This window comes from Festucalex cinctus, chromosome 14, assembly GCF_051991245.1.
Source record: "Festucalex cinctus isolate MCC-2025b chromosome 14, RoL_Fcin_1.0, whole genome shotgun sequence".
NCBI classification, from domain to species: Eukaryota; Metazoa; Chordata; class Actinopteri; order Syngnathiformes; family Syngnathidae; genus Festucalex; species Festucalex cinctus.
The window spans coordinates 5,832,501-5,854,991 of record NC_135424.1 but is presented as its reverse complement, the minus strand read 5'-3'; the positions used below and the strand labels follow the sequence as shown (position 1 = coordinate 5,854,991).

Below are 22,491 nucleotides of genomic sequence, written 5' to 3'. Positions count from 1 at the left end.
TCCAACAATAATGTTTAATCCGTCCGCTAACTAATGCTGGCTAACATGCTAGCTCATAGCATGGAGACATTGTAGCCATTTGCTGATAGACTGTAATTGTTTGTTGTTTTTCATCAAAAGATGAAAGACAATTTTATGTGAGATAGTTTTAGATCCGAAAAGTCGACAAAAAATATACAGCGTTAGAATGATTGTCCTGACTAAATACTAGACTAAAACATTGACAGTTTTTATTGACTAAAACTAAGACAAAAAATGTATGTTTTCTTGGAATAAAAGAGACTAAAATGCTAGATTTTTAGTTGACTAAAAACGGGATGTTGACGAACTATGATTAAAAACTAACAAGTGTGATTGAAAGTGGACTAAAACTGAGACTAAATTTAAAAATGACTGATAAAATTAGGTCACAATACCAAAAAAGCTGGAGGATTTCAAATTCGTGTCGTATTTTGTGTTTCAAAATGAGCTTAACAGGCACTGAATTCGACAGTTATGGTTAGATCCATCCATCCATCCATCCATCCATCCATCCATCCATCCATCCATCCAGTCAGGCGTTGTTTTGGCTGTGACGAAACCAATAAGCGCCAATGGTGGGTGGGTGCAAACAAACAAACCGAACAAACGAATGGACGCTACAATTAATTATGTTCTCGTAGAATTACGCACCATTTCCTTGTTGAATTTGAACAGCGAGAGGCGCTTCGTTCATTTTCGACGACATTTTCATCCGTTGCCTTGATTGGTCAAAACAAACGCGCAGAGATGCCGCATCGTCCAATCAGCTCAAAGTATTGTACAGCAAGCCCCTCCTTTCCCAAAAAGAGAAAACATTTTGTTGTGATTCTTCAAATCAAGTAGCGAATAGACAAGATGGATATTAAAGCTCATCTTCTCCCCGTAGTTTGTAGTAGCTTCCACATGATCGAGATGAGGTTTTTACACCGATTGTGAGCTTCCGCAGTAGTCTATGAAGCTAGATTGTCCACTTTATCACGTCGGGAAAATGGGAAGCTCAGGACGTCTTCAATTTAAAGCGTGAACAGGGTGAATTAAAGAGGCGCTTTGGTGACCTAAGTGAACCAGAGGGGATACATTATAGATGTAGCGGTAACGGATTGGCTTGTTTAGACCAAAAGATGGAGAGAGAGAGAGAAGCGCATGGTAAATAAAACTAATCATGTCACTTGCTGGTCGCGCTTGTAGCAGAACTAGACGCCGTCCCATGCGTTTTCAATAATTTACAATATTGATATGCAAATGCTCTGCAGTCTGCTCTACATAATCCAGTGGCGGGCGTCGCGTTTAGTGTGGATTTAGCCTACATAATAACAAAACGATTACGTCATGATTATAGAAACCATCAATACGAGACAAAATTATTTTAATTTCCAAACATTGGTGTATGCAAGTTGGATCATGATGAATTTTCAGCAGACTCTTACATTAACGGCCTCATTTTTATTTATTAATTTTTTTAAAACAGTGTTGTATACTAAATCATATACCGTATTGTTTGGACTATAAGTCACACTTTTTTTTCCACAGTTTGGCTGGTCCTGTTACTTATATTTAAATATGACCAAAACCTCATCAGTCACAATTCAGCAAGTTTCACATTTTTTTCCCAAAAATGTATACTTTTGGTCAGTCCACAGGTGTGGGTGTCATTTTTACGAATTATTGACCAATCTAAAGTGATGAAAATGACTTGCTCTCTTTGATGATGCAATGTTAATAGTTGAACAAACATGGTTGTCATGTCTGGGGTCACACCTGGGTTAAGTTTGAGTTTGAGTTCATGACCTGTTAAGTTTGAGGTCAAGTGTCTGTTTTGAACTGACGTAACCATCATCTAGTTGCAACTAGTTTTAGGCTATGTGATGTCAATTTTAAATCCTTTAGGTGATGTCTGGACCTATGTGATGTCGTACTTTAGTCCTTTACATGCTACAACCAATCAGATCGATTCATTGTCTGTAGGAGCAGTCTGAGAATTGTGTGTGTTTTGCCGGATTATTGCTTTCTGCCCCTCTGTGCAACTCTCTTTGTTTCTCGTCTAGTCAAGTTTGTTCTACGCCTCTCGATGTGAATAAATAGTTAAAACCTTATTTGTGTTTGCGCTTTGGGATCCAACCTTCAGCACATGACACATGTTGTTTTTGGGGTCCTCAAAAATGCAACTTGCACTCTGGATCAACTTTATAGTCTGAAAAGTACTTTTAACTCTTATTTCTTTTTGACTACTTGTATAGCAAAATAAAATGGACAAAAATGCAAATGGAGGGGAAAATGGCACTCCAAAATGGTGCATTTATAGTGCAAGTATGATGCTTTCAACCTGCGAGTGTGATAAACGTATGCTCCAATTAAAAATGGCTTCTCCAGAGTGCCTTGCTTTAAAATGCTTACTTAGCATTCAGCAAATATGACCTTCTTCATACGTACAATGGACACCTCCGGCAGAGAATTTCAATGTTATTTGAAAGGAGTCTCGCAGGTGGCGATGCTTGAAATGATTTAGTCCCAAGTGAATAATGAAGCATAAAGAAGAAGAGCAAGTGAAATAAAAGTTTATTACTTTTATCCAGATCGCTTTTTTTTCCCTTTCCTTCATTCATTCTGCTGTTTCATTGTCAAGTGAAATTATTATTATTTTTTCCTCTCAAGTTGCGACGCATTTACAGCCCAGATGTTAGAATCTCAAACTAGGGTTTGGGTTTCAAAGTCAGGTTTGGAGCTGGAGTTAGGGTTTCAGAGTAGGGGTCTTATGCCGGGGTTAGGGTCTCAAATTAGGGTTTCAAGCCTGCGTTAGTTTCGAAGAATTACAAACCACGGATATGATCTAATTAAGTTTTCAAATAAAAGCTTCAAAATATGATTTCAAAGCTGTTCATGCCAGGGTTAGGGTATTTAACTCATTCACTGCCAATGACAACTATAGACGTCAAAAATCCAAGCAAACAGCCAGTGTTAATTTTGAAAAAAATAATAATAATAAAATAAATAAATTAATTAATTTAAATTTTAATAACAAAAAAAAAGAAATTTTAATTTAGTTTTAGTTATAGTCTTCTGACTAAATTTAATTAAAGCCTTAGTCATAACTCAGTCACCTGATTGTATTTTAGTTTTAATCCAATTTTAGTCAACAAAAATAAAGAGCAATTTTAGTCGACTAAAATTGACTTTTAGAGGCCGAGACCCAGTATGTGGTCTCAGTAAGACCAAGACCGATCACAAGAACGTCAACGCCCGTGTTGTAGGGTAACAGGAATCCGTTCTACGCACGGTGGTAGCACTTAGCAATGAGATTGTTGTCATCGTTGTTATTAATAACAACAATGATTAATAACTATGAATGAAAACAATGAATAACTAAAACTAAATTCAAATTTCTTGTCAAAATTTGCATTGGCTGTTTGCTTGGATTTTTGACGTCTATAGTCGTCATTGGCAGTGAATGAGTTAATGATTCGATGCCTGGTTTCATGCAAGAGTTGGGGTCTCAAATTAAGGTTTCAAGCCATGATTAGCGTGTCATAGTATGATTTTAAGAGAGGATAAGGACTTCAAATAAGGCTTAGGTCTCAAATTAGCGTTCCAAGCAAGGGTTTGGGTCTCAAATTAAGGCTTGTAATCAGGGTGAGGGTTTCAAATGAGGTTTCCAAGTCAAGGTTGGTGTCTAAAATCAAGGTTTCAAGACAGGGTTTGGGTTGTTAAAGAATTGGTGCAATCTATGTTTAGAATATTCAGTCACAGTACCGTTTCAAGCTAGGGTTAAGTTTTTAAAGAAGCATATCTTTCTAGGATTAGGGTTCCAGTTAAAGGTTGGCTTTTTTTAAACTATTGTTAGGATTTCGAGCCAGATGACTTGACTTGACTTGACAGATTTATAATGTGTTATGTTCTGCGGTTGGATCCCAAAAGCACAGACACAAATAAGAGTTTAACACTTTATTCGCATAACATCAAGAGGTGTAGAACTAACTTGACTTGATCAGGAAACAACGAGAAGGCATCGAGGAAAAAAGGAGCAGGTGGCCAGCTGAACAGAGGAAAGATGAATAATCAGAAAAAAACACTTCTCAAAAAGGCTTACAAAGACAGCAAATCGATCTGATTGTTTAGACAAGTGGGTAACAGGACTGACATGGAATTATCTGATTGGCTGTTGACCAGATAAAGAGATTAAAGATTCTTGACATCACATAGCTCATGACATCACATAGCTCATGACATCACATAGCTTAAGACCAATTGAAACTAGATGCCGGTTACATCAGTTCAAAACAGACACTTGACCTCACGGTCATGACCCAAACATAACCCTTGCATGACCGAAACTTAACCCTGGCATGACCCAGTCATGACATATTGTACTGTCCCCGGTGGCCGAGGTGGGCATAACAGAAGGGGTAGCACCATGAATTGAATTGAAGCATTAAAATTGACGGTTGTCATTCACGAGTGTTTTTACTTTTATTCGATCAATTATTCGGGTAATGGACATCAATATTTGTCGCCGGAAACGTGTTGTCCACGCAACAAATGTCTGTGTGGAAATATACTAGTGTCCCAAACAGGTTTTAAAATTTTTGTCGACTAATTTTTGTGGTCAATTTAATGGTGCACCAACTATTAAATTCTTTATATTCTTTTTAATTGTTATTTCTCTGTGTTTATAAAGTAGAATATCACAGAGGGCTCCTTTCCTTGAAGACACATTCTAAACTTTTTTTTTTTTCTTTTTTTTTTTAGGTCAGGCCAGAATTGGTTAACAGCACTTGAATACATTTCAATCGTCAAAATTTTCAGGTGTCCTCCCTCCAAAGAGAGACGGGCAGGTCTGTCAGATCAGCAGCTCAGTGTCACATATCAGACATTGTAAGTCTGCACCGCCTAATGGAATTAAATGTGCAAATAGGATCCATTAGTAGCGGGCCAGTATCACAGCTGCAAGGCAGCACGGGAATGAGTCAAAGATAGTGGCGCAGTGCGAGAAGACAGTTTGGCAGCGGAATGCTGTCTGTTTAGTTCAATGACACCTTTTTCATGCAGACCTCCTCATGTGGAGCTTTTCTTTTGCCACTCTCTCTTGCTGCTCTTTTCTCACCCAGTCAATTAATACAAGTGTCATTGTGTTGGGGGAAAAAGTGCAACTTCTCTTCTTAAGAGAAGTAAGTAATCAGCATAATGTGTTTTGGGGAGGGGGGGGGGGGGGCATGATTAATGAGCTTGGAGGAGATACCGCTCTGCGGTAAAGCCAATCAAGTTTTTAAGTTAAGGTTTTGAGACAGGTCATGGTTTAAAACCACAAGTAAATTTTTTTTTACATGTACAATTACACAAGCGCATATTTGAGATGAGATGTGTATTTTCTTTATCCTCTGCATAGAACGACTAACGTTAGTGCCGTACTGATGAACTGGGAGGCGTTGAGACATCTCAATGAACATGATAGCCGCCTGGCTGTCTTGTACTCACCCCAGGTGGTAAGGCAGACATCATTGAATTGATGATGTCATTATCGTACGTTTTTATAAAGTACAATATTATGGAGTACCGTATTTTTCGGATTATAAGTCGCAGTTTTTTTCATAGTTTGGCCGGGGGTGCGACTTATATGTGAAATTAACACATTATTACATCATTTCACATGTTATTTTCACACTAAACCACAAGAGGGCGCTCTAGGCCTGTGTTGATAAGTTCAGATAAGTTCATTGCCGGTAGAAGTGGACGTCTACCTCCCGAGTTGGGGGAGTTGTTTAAAAGTGACACAGAGGATGAAGATTTCATTGGATTTATAGTGATTTGAAGTGAAACTGATAGTTTGGTAAACTTGTTAGCATGTTCTTTATGCTAGAGTTATATGAATAACTTGTAGTGATGGGAACATAATTCACCCACTGAACGTTGGGACGAAGGGAGAGTTCCGGGTGGGAAGGTTTTGTTATGTGGAAAAGGGGAGTTAGCCTGTTAGCTTCTAGCTGAGTGGGGAGTTGCTGTTAAGACCTCAGGAGCTGATGTCAATAAAACGCCAGCCTTTGACTCCGCCTCCGACTCCCGTCACTGTTCGCTACAAACTCTTAATATGTTACGTCGTGACTGACATTACCAGGCATGTCAGTCATGTAACGTTAGTATACGGTACACTTATTCAGCCTGTTGTTCTCTCTTTTATTTTTATTTTAAATTGCCTTTCAAGATGACATGTATGTTTTTGTTGTTGGATTTTACCAAATAAATTTCCCCCAAAAATGCGATTTATACTCCAATGCGACTTATATGTTTTTTCCTTCTGAATTATGCATTTTTTGGCTGGTTCGACTTATAATCCGGAGCAACGTATAATACGAAAAATACAGTACTATCCCCCACCCATTTCCTGGAGTATGAACGTGGCATTAAAGTAGGCTTTTATGCAAAAACCAACATATTTCTTATAGGTTTAAGGTATTAAAGTCAGGTTTAAAACCAGGTTTAAATTTTGGAATTTTGAGCCACATGCTGTCGATAACAGACCTCGTGATTGTGCTTAACAAAAATCTTTGACATTTTTAATTGAGAATTTTCAAGTAATTTGAGAAACCTCATGACGTGGCTTCAAAAAGTCAGTGCTCTTTTTGTCTTCGTGACTCGGTGACGCCACGCGCACGCCGGATATCGGCAGGCCGAGCTCCCCGGAGCCGGCCGGGCTTAGCCGGATTTTAGGAGGCGACTGAGATGCGGAGATTAGCGCCTCTGAGGTCCCCTGCCGTCCTCATGGCGACTTGGAGAAAATGAAAGGTTTAGTGGAACGCCGGGACTGCTGACATTACACGTGCCGGAATATATTGTCACCTGGCGGGGGTTAAGGTATCAAGTTTTAGGCCTTGAAGCCACCGTTAGGGTTTTAAATGAGAGATAAGGTTTCAAACAAGGGGAAAGGTTTATAATTCGGGCTTCAAGATTGGGTTATCAATAAATAGGTTCCAAGTCAGGTTTAGTGTTTTGAATTAGGGCTTCAAGCCGTTAAGGGATTTTAAAGGGGATTTTCAAGTTAAGGTTTCAAACTAGGACTTGAAGCCTGGGTGATGGTTTCAAGCCAGGATTAGGGTGTCAAAGTAGGGTTGTCAAGCCTGGGGCCACGTTTAAAACTCATGTAACGGTTTCCAGATAGGGTTTGAAATAGGGCTGCTCGATTTATGAAGGCACTATCACGATTGTTTTGGTAATAATTGAAATCACGATTAGATCATTTATTTTTTGGTGCAAAACAAGAAAATGCTTAAACGAGAGCTGTCGGACGATTACATTTATAAATCAGATTAATCACATCTTTTGATTAATCACAATTAATTGCTTAATTGAAAATGCTTTTTTTTAATCAACATTACATTTTTTAATCAGATGAAACACATCTTAGAGTTTTGATTAATTATGATTAATACCTTAATTAAATTGACTTTTTTTAATCAACATTTTTTGCCTGCCAAATTTAAAGGACACCTGCCAATTTTTTTTTTTTTTTTTTTTTTTTTTTTTTTTTTTTTTTTTTTATTTTATTTTTTTTTTTTTTTTACATTTAATGTTATGAGGACGTCCTCAATTTTTTTTTCTACACTTCACACGCTCATCCTCCTCTTTTTTTAATCAAATAATTGCTTGCATAATTCAAAATGGGGGGAAAAAAATGACCCCAATACTTTAACATGAACAACTATTCTGAATGTTATATGCAAACATGTATTAATGTGTTATTAATATATTATATTTATTGCTCAAACACAACCTGTGCTAGGGTTGTCATCTGTGGTCAAAATTTATCGTGTGATTAATCTGCGTTAATATATGACTAATGCGATAATTTTTTGTGATTGATTAATTGGTTAACGCTTTAACTTCGACAGCACTAGTTTAAATGTAAACAATAATAAAACTAATTAAATTCTTTGAAACACTAATTATGCAAGTTCCCTTTGGATGACACAAAATATATTAAGTTTGTTATTTTAAAATTTAAAAAAAGGGGGGGGGGGGGGGGGGGTTCTGCTTTCCGCCATCGATTGCGCGACGGTCCCATCCAAAAGTTGCATTAGTTAATGCTGAGCGCTTGTCTCACATCCTCCTGCATCTGGGAAATCTCATTTTCTTCATCCGCTGCCAAATCATGGCAGCATAATTCATCTCTTGGGAATTCTTATAAAGAACATGTAGGCTGGCTGTAAAATGTTCAGACGGTATGTGTGGATCCAAATGTGGACCAGGAAATTAGGCAAAAACAAAAACAAAAAACTAACTAACTAAAACTAACTCATTTACTTAATTAAAGAAAAGCCGTGTTTGAAACATGTTTGAAAGTGCCAGTTTGTAACTAAGTAAGTCATTATAATGATGTAACTGTAACTAAAGGAAAGTAATGTAAGCAAAAAAAATAAAAAATAATGTCCGGAAAAGCCTACTAGAACATCTGAACTTGGGTTTAATCAGAGGCACTTAACTCATTCACTCGCAGCCATTTTCACAGAAGCAATCCCGTTCGCTCCCGGCTGTTTTACTGCATTTTGACTGATTTTGCAAGGCCCACAGAATATTGTGTTCTATTGCTATAAAAGCATGGAACCTATCAAAAGAAAGATTAAAGTCTCTTCTTTCATCAGGAAAAAAAAGTATGTTTCTATCTGTTTCTGTTTCTGTTTTGCAGCAATTAGCATTAAAAGAGAGCTAAGTTTAATCAGTTTTCACAAATCTATTCAAAATTGTAAGTAATTGAGCTTTTTTTTCTAGATGGCCCTGGTTGATCTCCTTTCCTCTGCTGCCACCTGCTGGCCGTTTGTGTAATAACTACCATTTCTGCAACCGTTCTTTGCAGTTGAGAGGCTGCATCAAAGCCTTCTGTATGCTCTAGCATAAAAAAAAAACATAACAAAAAAAAACGTATAAATAAGTCTTTGGAACACATAGAACATAAAAAACGTATTTATACGTTATTGGGAGTAAATGAGTTAACGAGTTTTAATGTGAATGGTTCATTATGAACACCGGTTGTAAGAGGGTGTGCACACTTGTGCAACTGCATTATAAAAAAAATAAAAAAATAATAAAAAAAATCTTGGTCTCGTTTTTTGTCGCACAAAACCATTGCACAGGGGTGTGTCGACTATTTATTTATTTATTTATTTTTTTATCCACTCTGATGTATGATGGATGGAAACCAGCGTCGTTATTTTTTTTGCTGAGGCTACCTCTTAAACATAAGCCTCCACTATAGTGTGAAATAAAAGACATTTCATAGCCTCCAGTTTCCTGCGCGACGTCATTGCAATCAAAGTGTCATCTTTCCTTCTCTTCCGTTGCACAATTGAAGAAGTCTCGGCAAACAGCCGAGCCCTCGCCTCGTATTTCCTCCTCCTCCTCTGTATTTCTACTTCAAACTATGAACAAAAAAATAAAATAAAAAATCTATTTCCATCTACCGATGCATTACATAAACAGGTGTGAAGTATTCTGCACCTTCACAATAAATTGAGGAGCTGCGATGAAGTCGCATTCGCGCTATTTCCCACTTGATGCTTTGCGACGAGAAAAAGGAAGGAGGGCTGTCGTGTCACTTACGTAAATAGCGTGATGATGTCATTCTGTCAATCAATGAACACAAACTTTCCGTGCTGGGCCATCCTAAAAAAAAAAAAAAAAGGGAAACAATTATATGTAATTAGAATAAAAGAGAAAACAAATCCAAGAATTAAATAATATTGTGATTGGAAAAAATGTCTTCTAAGTACTAGTTGATAAAAATACGTGTAATATGAGAATATGATGGTAATTTTAATTAAAATATTAATTTACAAGAATACATTTGAAAAATTGCAAGAATAAACAAAATATTGGGGATTAATTTGCATTTTCACGATAATAAATGTGTATGTTTTTACACCAATCTTAACGTGAAATTAAAGTCACATTAAATCTCTTAAGGGCCATTTTACAAGAATTCATTTTTAATATTAAATTTATAAATTTGTAATTTTTGGGGGGAATAATTTTGTCCAACTTGTATGTAGATTTCATAAAAATAAATTTACAATTTCCAAGAAAACAATTATAATACAGTCATCCCCTTCTATATTATTTAAGTTTTTCAGTTTCGTTATATCACTTTTTTTTCCCCCCTTCGGTAAATGCTTTGTTTTATTTCATTTGTCACTCATGGGAAAAACAAAACAAAACATATATATATATATATATATATATATATATATATATATATATATATATATATATATATATATATATATAATTTTATTTTATTTTTATTTTTTTATTTTTTTATTTTTTTCATGGGTTTCCTAATGGCCATTATGAAGTTTGTTCATGTTACCTGTTAAAAGGGTAACACAAAGAAATCATGCAAAAAATCTTAACGTTAATGTTTACTAATCGTGACATATCAAAATGTTGGTACATATTTTAGCAAGAATCATAGAAATTGGATTGCATTTGCGGGCCACACAAAATGATGTGGCGGGCCTTGAGTTTGACACATTTGTTTTAAATCATTGATATTTCGTTTAATATTTATAATTATTTTATGAGAATAAAGTCATACATTCCATGTTAATACATTTTTCATTTTATGAGAACACATTTTATAACTTGAAAATAGTAAATATTTTTTTTTGTGGAGAATTTATCTACGGTGTTACAAGGACAACAGGTGTACTGTAATTTTACATACTAGCACAATTTATACCATTCACAGTAGAAATGTGAACATTTCATGGTCAGCTCACTCCGTTTCTGTTGAATAGCCGCTTTCCTTCACAATGATATGCTAAAAGACACCAAAAAAAAAAGAAAACGAGGGCAGGTGAAAAAAAAAAAAAAAAAAAATGCATTAACACGTCAAACTTAAAAAGATCCAAAAAGCCGTCTCTCACGTGAGCAGTTGGGCTTTTTCTTCTAGCTCATCACGTGGTCGTTTCATTCTGATCTGACTACAATGCAGCCTGGAAGAGAGCGATAAAAAGTGGAGCTGTTGTGTGTGGGGGGATTACACAGGGCTGTACAAACAAATGAGCTGGATGACACCATTAATGAAGTCTGACTGCATGCGATATTTACACTGATCAATCACTGCTATGTTTCGTGAAAAATGATAGAAATGAGACATTTGTTAGATGATGGTAAAAAAAAAACAAAAAAACGTCATTCGTATTTCAAAGGAATAGCGAAACAATCCGTCATTTTGATCGGGCACCGGTTGACATTTTTTCCTCAATAAGAAGCTAAAATTTGTTCCGTCATAAAACTTTTATTGACGGAAAGTAACTTTTGGCCGCTCAATACAGCCAACGTGCATCAACAAGAGAATGTTCGTCTGCTAGCGTAATGCTAACGCATAATAGGAAATGCCCTAGACAGGCTAACGAATAGCATCTACGTGGAGGTGTTCATTTTGTTTGAGTACAAACAGTACATCAACACATAGACAATATGACAATACTAACAGGAATATATTCTTAAATCTTCGCACAAAATGTCTAATATTACTGCAGTTTTACTAAGTTGCAGTACTAAGCTACAAAATGTGAAAACACCTTTTGTTAAAGAAATAAAATTACAAATGAAAATGCTATTATTAAGTTAATAAAACTAACTATAGTGTAAATTTCCTTCATTTTCAACTTTGTCAATGACCGATAATATCATCCATGAGATTTTGCGAATCATTTTAAATGTTTTTTTTTTGTTTTTTGTTTTTTTGGTGGGGTATTTCTTTCGATTCGTAGCTACACGGTCAGTTGAGAACTGTAGTTTACTTAGTGACCTTTTTTTTAAATTTTTTATTTATTTATTTATTTTTTTCTTGCACTCGACAAATACTGTACATATTAAAAAAAGAATAATTCAAAAATCTAAAACGAAACATTTTCGGGGGGGGAACTTGCGTTTAAAAAAAAACAAAAAAAAGTCAAAAAGAAAAACTATCTACTGTATCATGAAAAATCCCAAACTATTACAACTCTGTTATTGAATCAGTACAGTAGTTTTGAAAGTCTTCTTAGTTTGTGTCTGCACGACTGTACTATACTTCCCCCTGGTGGCCAAGTCGCACACCGCAGGAGCTGCAATAAATTAACCATAAAACACTATTTAATTCTTTCCATCGATCCATTTTCTTAACCGCTTATTCCTCACAAGGGTGCTGGAGCCTATCCCAACTGGCTTCAGGCAGTAGGCGGGCTACACCCTGAACTGGTTGCCAGCCATTTACAGGGCACACAGAGACGCATGTCTTTAGAATGTGGGAGGAGACTGGAGTACCCGGAGAAGACCCACGCGGGCACGGGGAGAACATGCAAACTCCTGGACTCGAACCGGACTCCTCAGTACTGGGAGGCGGACGTGCTAACCAGTCACCCACCGTGCCGCCACTATTTAATTCTTTACAGTATATTTGTGTTACTACAATATATGTTTGCTACGTATAATGTACAACCACAAGCTGTTTGATGGCATTTCATCTTTTAAATCATTATTGAATTCAGTGATTCTTTTGCATACCACCAGAAGTAGACTATATACTATTTAACTCATTCACTCCCAGCCATTTTCACAGAAGCAGTCCCGTTGGCTCCTGGCTTATTTACTGGATTTTGACTGATTTTGCAAGGCCCACAGAATATTGTGTTCTATTGCTATAAAAGCATAGAACCTATCAAAAGAAAGATTAAATTCTCTTTTTTCATCAGGGGAAAAAAAAGTAAGTTTCTATCTGTTTCCGTTTTGCAGAAATTAGCATTAGAAGAGAGCTAAGTTTCATCAGTTTTCACAAATCTATTTAAAATTCAAAGAAATTTAGCTTTTTTTTTTCTAGATGGCCCTGGTTGATCTCCTTTGCTCTGCTGCCACCTGCTGGCCGTTTGTGTAATAATTACCATTTCTGCAACCGTTCTTAGCAGTTGAGAGGCTGCATCAAAGCCTTCTGTATGCTCTCGCATAAAAAAGAAAAAAACGTATAAATACGTCTTTGGGACACTGAAAACATAAAATAAAAAAACATATTTACACGTTATTGGGAGTAAATTAGTTAAAGAGCTGCACTAGTGAGAATGACTGCGGTAGAGGTTATACTGTTTATTAAATGACAAAATTCCCCTGACAAGTTTCATGTTTTTGATATTGACCTCTCGACGTTTGCCGCCGGTGTCTTTCCGTCGTGGCTGAAAGCGCTTATGTATAAACAATGACTTGTTATACTATGTGCCCAGAGAGCCTATTAAACCCCAAGTGAGCATGTATCGCTACATATCAATGTGTTATACATTGTGTTAGCGACTTGTACAGCTGATCAGATTGTTATAGAGATATCAAGTTTTAGTGTCAGTCGTCTGATTGGATGTTTACCCCGATGGGAACGTTATCTTCATCTGGATAGCAGCCGCAAATGCGCCAGTTGTCATTAAAGCGCCGCCCTTGTTACCGCTGATTATATCTCACAGTAGGTAATGAATTGCGACTTGGGTTTAATGTCCTTACGTTTGATCTTGCTCGCAGGTTGATTGTAAAAAAAAAAAAAAAAAAAAAAAACATGCAGGGGGTGTGCCGGTGGTGTGTACGGCGGCAGGTATCAGCTTTGCGGTTTGGCGTTGCGTGGAATGGTGTTCCGTTACTCCGGCGGGTTCTCGTCGACAGAGATCGGTTTTCAGTTTGCGTTGACAATTTACGACCTTGCTGAGACTTCATTATTGTATTGTTAGCCATCTTTATATTGAAGTAGGGAGATTATTGATGTTTAAGAATAAACAGCCCGATTCCTTTATTTTCTAGTTTATCTGCATGAAATCAAATTGGTCGCTAATTGCCGATAATTTTAGGCCAATTTCTCTATTATCTGGTTTATCTTTTTGACACCAAATTGACAATTGCCGATAATTATTGGTGATTTTTTTCTATAATCTGGTTTATCTGTTTGACGTCAAATTGTTTGATAATTGCCGATAATTTTCGGCAAATTTCTTTATTATCTGCTTTATCTGTTTGACGTCAAATTGGTCGATAATTGCCGATAATTTTCGGCAAATTTCTTTATTATCTGCTTTATCTGTTTGACGTCAAATTGGTCGATAATTGCCGATAATTATTGGCAAACTCCTTTATTATCGGTTTTATCTGCGTGATGTCAAATTGGTTGATAATTGTTGAGAATTATCGTCGAATTTCTTTATCTGGTTTATCTGTATGGCACCAAATTGGTCGATAATTGCCGATAATTTTAGGCCAATTTCTCTATTATATAGTTTATCTTTTTGACACCAAATTGACAATTGCCGATAATTATTGGTGATTTTTTCTATGATCTGGTTTATCTGTTTGACGTCAAATTGTTTGATAATTGCCGATAATTTTCGGCAAATTTCTTTATGATCTGCTTTATCTGTTTGACGTCAAATTGTTTGATAATTGCCGATAATTTTCGGCAAATTTCTTTATTATCTGCTTTATCTGTTTGACGTCAAATTGGTCGATAATTGCCGATAATTATTGGCAAACTCCTTTATTATCTGTTTTATCTGCGTGATGTCAAATTGGTTGATAATTGTTGATAATCATCGGCGAATTTCTTTATTATCTGGTTTATCTGTATGGCACCAAATTGGTTGATAATTATCGGCGGATTTCTCTATTATCTGGTTTATCTGTTTGAAGTCAAATAGGTCGATAATTGCCGATAATTATCGGCCACCGATATTATCGTGCATCCCTATTGAGTTTTGTTTTTGGCCAAATGCCACATTTTTACAACGTCAGGGTCATTGGACTGAATACAGTAGATTCGCACCCATCTAATCCTTGATATTACGTGGGTCATTTGTTACACGCTCACTTTGATAGCCTGACGCGAGTCCTTTAATGACAGCGGGCCGTTAATGCAGCTTCTCTTCTATTACCTGCGTTAAGGAGGCGGTGGGATGTTGGTTGTGAGACTGATGAGGACGTCAGGCCTCTTGAAAATGGCGATTTTTCTCCTCCGACTTAAATGAGACGCTTTATAGCTGCGCCTGTCGCTTACACAGCTGGGGGTTGTTTACCCCGCAAAAAAAAAAAAAAAAGTCCCTGACACTTTGATTTTTATTCCACTGCAGCAAAGGTTTCATTATCGTTAGCGTTTGAAAACAGCGGTCTGTGATTCAGTATGAATGCTTATCACAGTTTAGCAAGCAATTATCAAAAGCTTTGTAATTATCAACACTTTTTTATCCCGGGGTACTTATTGGAACAGACGGAAACAAGTGGATGGTGTTTTTTATTTTTTTATTTATTTTTTATTTTTTTAAAGTTTCCCCACAGAATCATCCATCCAATTCTCTGGTTGCAACCATTTCCGATGACCTCTTTATTTTGTTTTGACTTGGACCATGAGCATTAGCTACACGCAGTCCTTAACTCATTCTCTCCGAGCCATTTTCACAGAAGCAATCTCGTTCGCACCCGGCTGTTTTACTGAATTTTGACTGATTTTGCAAGGCCCACAGAAAATTGTGTTCAATTGCTATAAAAGCATGGAACATATCAAAAGAAACATTCAAGTCTCTTCTTTCATCAGGAAAAAAAAAGTATGTTTCTATCTGTCTCAGTTTTGCAGCAATTAGCATTAGAAGAGAGCTAAGTTTCATCAGTTTTCACAAATCTATTTAAAATTAGTAATTAATTAGTAAGTAATTTAGCTTTTTTTTTTCTAGATGGCCCTGGTTGATCTCCTTTGCTCTGCTGCCACCTGCTGGCCGTTTGTGTAATAACTACCATTTCTGCAACCGTTCTTTGCAGTTGAGAGGCCTTCTGTATGCTTTAGCATAAAAACAAACAAACGTGTAAATACGTCTTTGGGACACTGAAAACATTAAAAAAAACGTATTTACACGTTATTGGGAGCAAATGAGTTAAAGATGGTTTGATATATTTACATTTGATGTGATCTTTAGCACTTGCGCACTTTCTTCATTTGTTTTGATGAGTCACAACAGACGCTTTGGCACCTGAAACTTGAAGCCATCCTATAAGGGATGTTGCCAATCGACTGGCAACCAGTTAGGGTGAACCCTATCCACAACTTTTCCCCCAACGTCACCTGCGACCTTAATGAGTGAAGGGTAAAGTGCTGTAGAAAAAAAAAATGATGGATGGATGATAACTTTCAGCAGGCTAGCGAGAAGCTAATGCTAAGCCTACAATCTTCACCCAGTGCCTCATTCTGTCAAATCTCTTAATAGACTCCATTGCAAGTTGGTTAGTTGAGAGTTGGATCAAGTCAGCTGGAATGAGAGATCCAAAACAGGAAATAGAAACCTACCAAAATAAAATTAGCAATAACGTGATTAGCACTAGCAACCACCTATGATTAGCAGTCAACTCCAGAGGCTATTGGACCAGAACTATTGGTCAGAAATGTTATTTTTTTTTTTAAAAAACCCTCCAATGATTCACCTCAGATTGGGCTCTTCATATTCTGATTAGAGATGGGAAAACCAGTCAAGGAAGTAAAAACCCTGCCAGAGTTTGGCTTTAGCTACAGGTGTTTCTCATAAGTACCTCGTTTAGCTACCGGTTGAGTACAAGCACCTGTAGCTAAAGCTAAACTGTGGCAGGGTTTTTACTATCTGGACCTGGAATTCCCATCTCTGATTCTGATATCCTACAGTTAGGTTTTCCATCATCTGTCATCCCAGGATTAATCTTGCCTCTACCTTCGTTTCTGCGACTTAGAAGCGTTTTACAATGCGACTCATGGATCACTTAAAGTAATTTGCCGACACCGCTCAGTTAGAAGCCTCTCCGGTTCTAGTTTCATTAAGTTTGAGGGACCGTCATTGTGGCACGATACGGGAATGTGACACAGCGTGAAGGAGAAGGAGATATGGAAGAAGCTGTGGAATGAAATGACTTCTCGCTCTTGGGGGTTGCCACTTGTGCAGGACTGCAGTTTTTGGCGTGATCGAGAAAAGATGGATGTAGAAATGGGGGAAATCAACGTTGCAGTAACAATAAGTGTCGAGGCAACAGCACTTTGGAAAATATCTTTGCGTTAATATTGTGTTAATGAGAGGAACTATGAGCAGGAACTGGAACGCCAGAACGTTGGAAACATTCACGGGGTTTTACGGACGCTAAAGAGACGGGTTAGACACTGCAGTTTTTTTCGACTGATCAACAGGAAATTGCCACTTCTGAGTGTCAACGGTAACGGAACGGGAAGAACACCAAAGTCACCTTCCGTCAAAACGACACACCTCCTTTTACGAACATCACATGATGGATGTCCTCCATTGTTGCCATGGAAAGAACGAGAGAGATAAAAGAACCACTTTGAATGTTAGTGTTGTCTCGAGTCGTTCCCTGTCGTCCCGGGCTTTGCATATGCTATGAAGGTTGATTTCACAGCTTATCGCCTGCTCTGTTAGAGAGAGGAAAAAAAAAAAAAAGCCTCGTGGGAGCGAGGTGTGCCGTCAAAGAAAAAAAAAAGCGCCAGGATAAGACGGATATAAGCAAAAGAACCGCTGTTCTTCTCCGTATGACACTTGGGCTCTCTCTGGATGGCCGCCGTGCTGCTGATCTGTGAGCGTTACGCTTGACACGTCTTACAATACGTCCTACCTGCTTGTCAGCTTTACTCACCAGCCATTTATTGCAATGACCTTTTTTTTTGTTTGTTTTTTAGCTCACATCTTGGCCCCCAGAGAGACCCTTTTCAAAATTAGGGTCAGCTCAAAATGAATTCTCTTTAGTGGAGATGTAGTTCAGGGTGTGAGCTGTTAATCAATTAGAGTGTCTTGAGTGGACTGGGTCAGTGGGTCAGTATCGTGGCTGATCTAGGTAAATTCTAAAGGGCATAAAGGCTAAATTAAAGCTGATTAATAGTCAGTCACTGTGTTCCATCCACTTTCTGGCAAATTCAACATATCGGCTTGATTAGCTGTGTGATTGAAGCTGGATGTCGACGTTACCGAAGTGTGTACTCTGACATAACATTGGGGCTGATTTTACGGCTATTTTTACAGCTTGCTAATGTTTCAGAAGTCCCCAGAGACGGGACTCGCGACTCGGAGTCAGGCCCATGAGAGACTTAAGTTGCTATTTTTTTTTAGACTTGCAACTTGACTTAGACTCATCCACTAAAGACTCGAGTTGACTCTGACTTTTCTTTTGGGACTCATGAACATTACGAGTCTCTAAGGTGCTTGCTCTCATTTTCTCTCCTTACGCTGTTCCTCGCTCTCTCCCTACCTTACCCTGCGCCTGAGCAGCATCCATTGTTAATGATGTCGAGTAGACAAATGTGACAAACTCTGAACAACAGGCTGCTGCAGCGCCACTGTTTATTATAGATTTGCTTTTAAAGACTTTATCCAGTGAGTCGGATTCATGGTCAAGGACTTGAGACTTCTCTTGGAACCGAAAGTCTTTGACTTTACTTGGACTTGTGGGCCATAGTCTTGCTACTTGGCTTGGACTTTGTTTGTCTAAGACTTGAGACTTGACTTGGACTTGTGGTACAAAGACTTTAGACTTGACTTGGACTTGGAACCTAAAGACTTGGACTTGATTTGGACTTGTGGGTCAAATACTTGAGACCTGACTTGGACTTGGAACCTAAAGAATTGACTTGACTTAGACTTGTGGTTCAGTCTTGAGACTTCACTTGGACTTGGAACCTAGAGACTTGGACTTGACTTGGACTTGTGGGTCAAATACTTGAGACCTGACTTGGATTTGGAACCTAAAGAATTGACTTGACTTGACTTGACTTGGACTTGTGGTTCAAAGTCTTGGACTTTACTTGGACTTGTGGGCCAAAGTCTTGCTACTTGACTTGGACTTTGTTTGTCTAAGACTTGAGACTTGACTTGGACTTGTGGTTCAAAGACCAGAGACTTGACTTGGACTTTTTTGTCTAAGAATTTAGACTTGACTTGGACTTGGAACCTAAAGACTTGGAGTTGACTTGGACTTGTGGGTCAAATACTTGAGACCTGACTTGGACTTGGAACCTAAAGAATTGACTTGACTTGGACTTGTGGTTCAGTCTTGGGACTTGACTTGGACTTGGAACCTAAAGACTTGGACTTGACTTGGACTTGTGGGTCAAATACTTGAGACCTGACTTGGACTTGGAACCTAAAGAATTGACTTGACTTGGACTTGTGGTTCAGTCTTGGGACTTGACTTGGATTTGGAACCTAAAGAATAGACTTGACTTGGACTTGGACTTGTGGTTCAAAGTCTTGAGACTTGACTTGGACTTGGAACCTAAAGACTTGGACTTGACTTGGACTTGTGGGTCAAATACTCGAGACCTGACATGGGCTTGGAACCTAAAGACTTGACTTAATATAAGACTTGGACATGTGGGTCAAAGACTTGAAAATTTTGACTTGGACTTGTGAATCAAAGACGACACTTGAGTTGGAACTTGGACTTGGACTTGGAACCTAAAGACTTGGACTTGACTTGGACTTGTGGGTCAAATACTTGAGACCTGACTTGGACTTGGAACCTAAAGAATTGACTTGACTTGGACTTGTGGTTCAGTCTTGGGACTTGACTTGGACTTGGAATCTAAAGAATTGACTTGACTTGACTTAGATTAGTGGGTCAAAGACTTGAGACTTAACTTGGCCGTGGAAGATTGTCGCTACTTCTCTCGCTACTTCGCAGTTAGAATATTGCGACTGCGCTATTTTGCAGGTTTTTCTGCTACTTTTCATCTTTAATCGGACCAGTCAAAAAATGGCCATATTTTTCTTCTTAGGGGAAATTGACTTTAATAAAAGAGAGACCGTGAACATTAGAGCTCTTCGCTCCCAAAATGATCATCCCCTCATCGTGAGTGAGTTTACATCACTGCTCCACTCAGACTGTTCGGAAACTTAGAACGTTGCACAAATGTGCACTTCAGAGTCCCGAAAAAAAGAGCCAAGTACTGGAAGTATGAAGTAAGCAAATGGTTGCGTTCAGAAATGGCAACTTGGTTTAGTAAAAAAACATAGTCATGGCCCATGACTATGGTTCTCTACTTCCTTGCTTCCGGCGGAAGTTGCTGACCGTCAGATATCAAAAAAATATGCTTTCCACATACGGCTTAACCACTCCTTAAGTGCTACATTATATGACCATATGCCTGTTACAATTTGGTGTTCCGTTGTTGGCCTTCCAAGTGCCAAGCCTGTCTCTGTCGATGCACGTCTGTCGCTTGTAACGAGGCAGATTCATTGGGGGAAGTGGTGCACAGTGTTCCCCCGAGCGCTGCACTTAAGGTCGATCACGCTGTCATCACGGGCGAGCCGATTCATGCTCTGTCAGTTTTTCCGGCGGGAGAATTAGCTCTACCTGCTGTGAACTTGCCGGGGAAAAAGTTTAACAGACAGTAAAGTTTCAACAACCTGGAACAGTGTGACATTGTACACACTGGCACGTTGTGATTGCGGATCGTGATGGTAGGAATTTCCATCAAATTCATTCGGTTGGAAGTCTTGCGAGATCTCAGTTCCAGCTCATCTGAAAGCGTTTCAATGGATTTGTACTTTTTTTGGCCAGTTGTCCAAGCAAAGTTGGAAGCAGCGAATTTCATAACTTGGGATTGTATCGCTTCTTCGGAGATGTGCTCACTAATCTAATTGATGATTTTTCCCATGACGGCAGCAGCAAAATCAACTCGGAAGTCTACAGCCAATTTAAAGAAAGATGCAGCCCACTGAAATGAGCTGATTGGGAGCAAGATAACGACCCAAAACTGTAAAGTTGGTGTTGACTCATTAAAATTGTTTTTAAATGGTGTGTAGCGTAAACAGTATATAAATAAATACAGTGGAACCTCATAATGTTGGATGTTGTGGTTTCAAAACAATGGTTTTTTTTCCCCCCCATTGAAAATAATGGGGGAGAAAAATAACTTCAACTTTACAGGCATATTTTATTTAAGTGTCATACAAATGCAAAAGAGAAATGCTAACCTTGAGTGACTGATGCAAAGGTCACTTTACAACGTATATTCGATTCCCCTTTGCTTTTTTAATAATTTGATTCAATTATGATTCGGAATCAATGACAATCAATTACTTTTTGCTGCTTACTACTTTTCACTTCTTTAGAGTTTTAGTGGTGATTTGGAAATGTCCATTATGATTGCAAATGGGTCAAATTTCTGGTACATCTTTGTGGAAAATTTCTGGTGAATTTCCAAGTCAATTTAAGATGGTGTAATACAAAAAAACAATCTTAAAGGGTTAACTTTCCAAGGGAATTTATTGGAATTAACTGAAATTTTGGGGTCATTTAATTGAAACGGATCACATTCAAGCATAAATAGAAACGATTAATTTTCGTTCAAAATGCCAGAATTTTGCAACACTAGTCCTGCAAGACACTGGAATTACCAAAAACGCTCCCAAAACAACAACAAAAAGTTAAGTGGGGCACAAAGTGGAATTAAGGTTTTAGACTGGTCATTAACTCATTCACTCGCAGCCATTTTCACAGAAGCAATCCCGTTCGCTCCCGGCTGTTTTATTGGATTTTGACTGATTTTGCAAGGCCCACAGAATATTGTGTTCAATGCTATAAAAACATGGAACCTATCAAAAGAAAGATTAAAGTCTCTTCTTTCATCAGGAAAAAAAGTATGTTTCTATCTATTTCCATTTTGCAGCAATTAGCATTAGAAGAGAGCTAAGTTTCATCAGTTTTCGCAAATCTATTTAAAATTCTAAGTAATTGAGCTTTTTTTCTACTTGGCCCTGGTTGATCTCCTTTGCTCTGCTGCCACCTGCTGGCCGTTTGTGTAATAACTACCATTTCTGCAACCGTTCTTTGCAGTTGAGAGGCTGCATCAAAGCCTTCTGTATGCTCTAGCATTAAAAAAAAAAAAAAAAAAAAAAACGTATAAATACGTCTTTGGGACACTTAGAACATTAAAAAAACGTATTTATACGTTATTGGGAGTAAATGAGTTAAGGGTGCGCATCTCTCCTCAAAAATCGATTTAATACGATTCTCGATACATGGTGTGTATGATACTGTTGAAGTATAGAAGGTTTTTAAAATGTAACAATTCAGTGGATTATGGTTCGATTCAAATGGCACGGGAGTCGTATTCATATTTATTAAAACACTCCATGCTAGCTAAGCTAGTTAACTGAATTCAAAGATATATAGATTTAAGATATGGTGCACATCTCTCATAAAAGACGATTCAATACATATTACGATACATGAGGTTGCAATATGATTTAAGGATCTACTCTAAAACGTAACTCTTCTATTTGGTTCGTTAAATCAAAACCGATTTTCCAATTCAAATCATTTTTTTTTTTGCTCAAGATGTGATTTCGACTTGAACCCCATCGAGCAACAGAATGGCGTAAACCCTTCCAAAACAAATAACTGAAAGCAGCACGAGAGTAGAATGCAGCAGAAAGTATTAAGAAGATTGAGGCGGAACTAATA

The 22,491-nt window shown here is 37.8% G+C and overlaps 1 protein-coding gene across 1 annotated transcript in view; it reads left to right on the top strand.

The window, feature by feature from the left end:
• LOC144001029 (protocadherin-15-like) overlaps positions 1-22,491 on the top strand; it is a 255,906-nt gene that overhangs the window by 51,750 nt on the left and 181,665 nt on the right. The gene's annotated exons all lie outside the window — the stretch shown is intronic.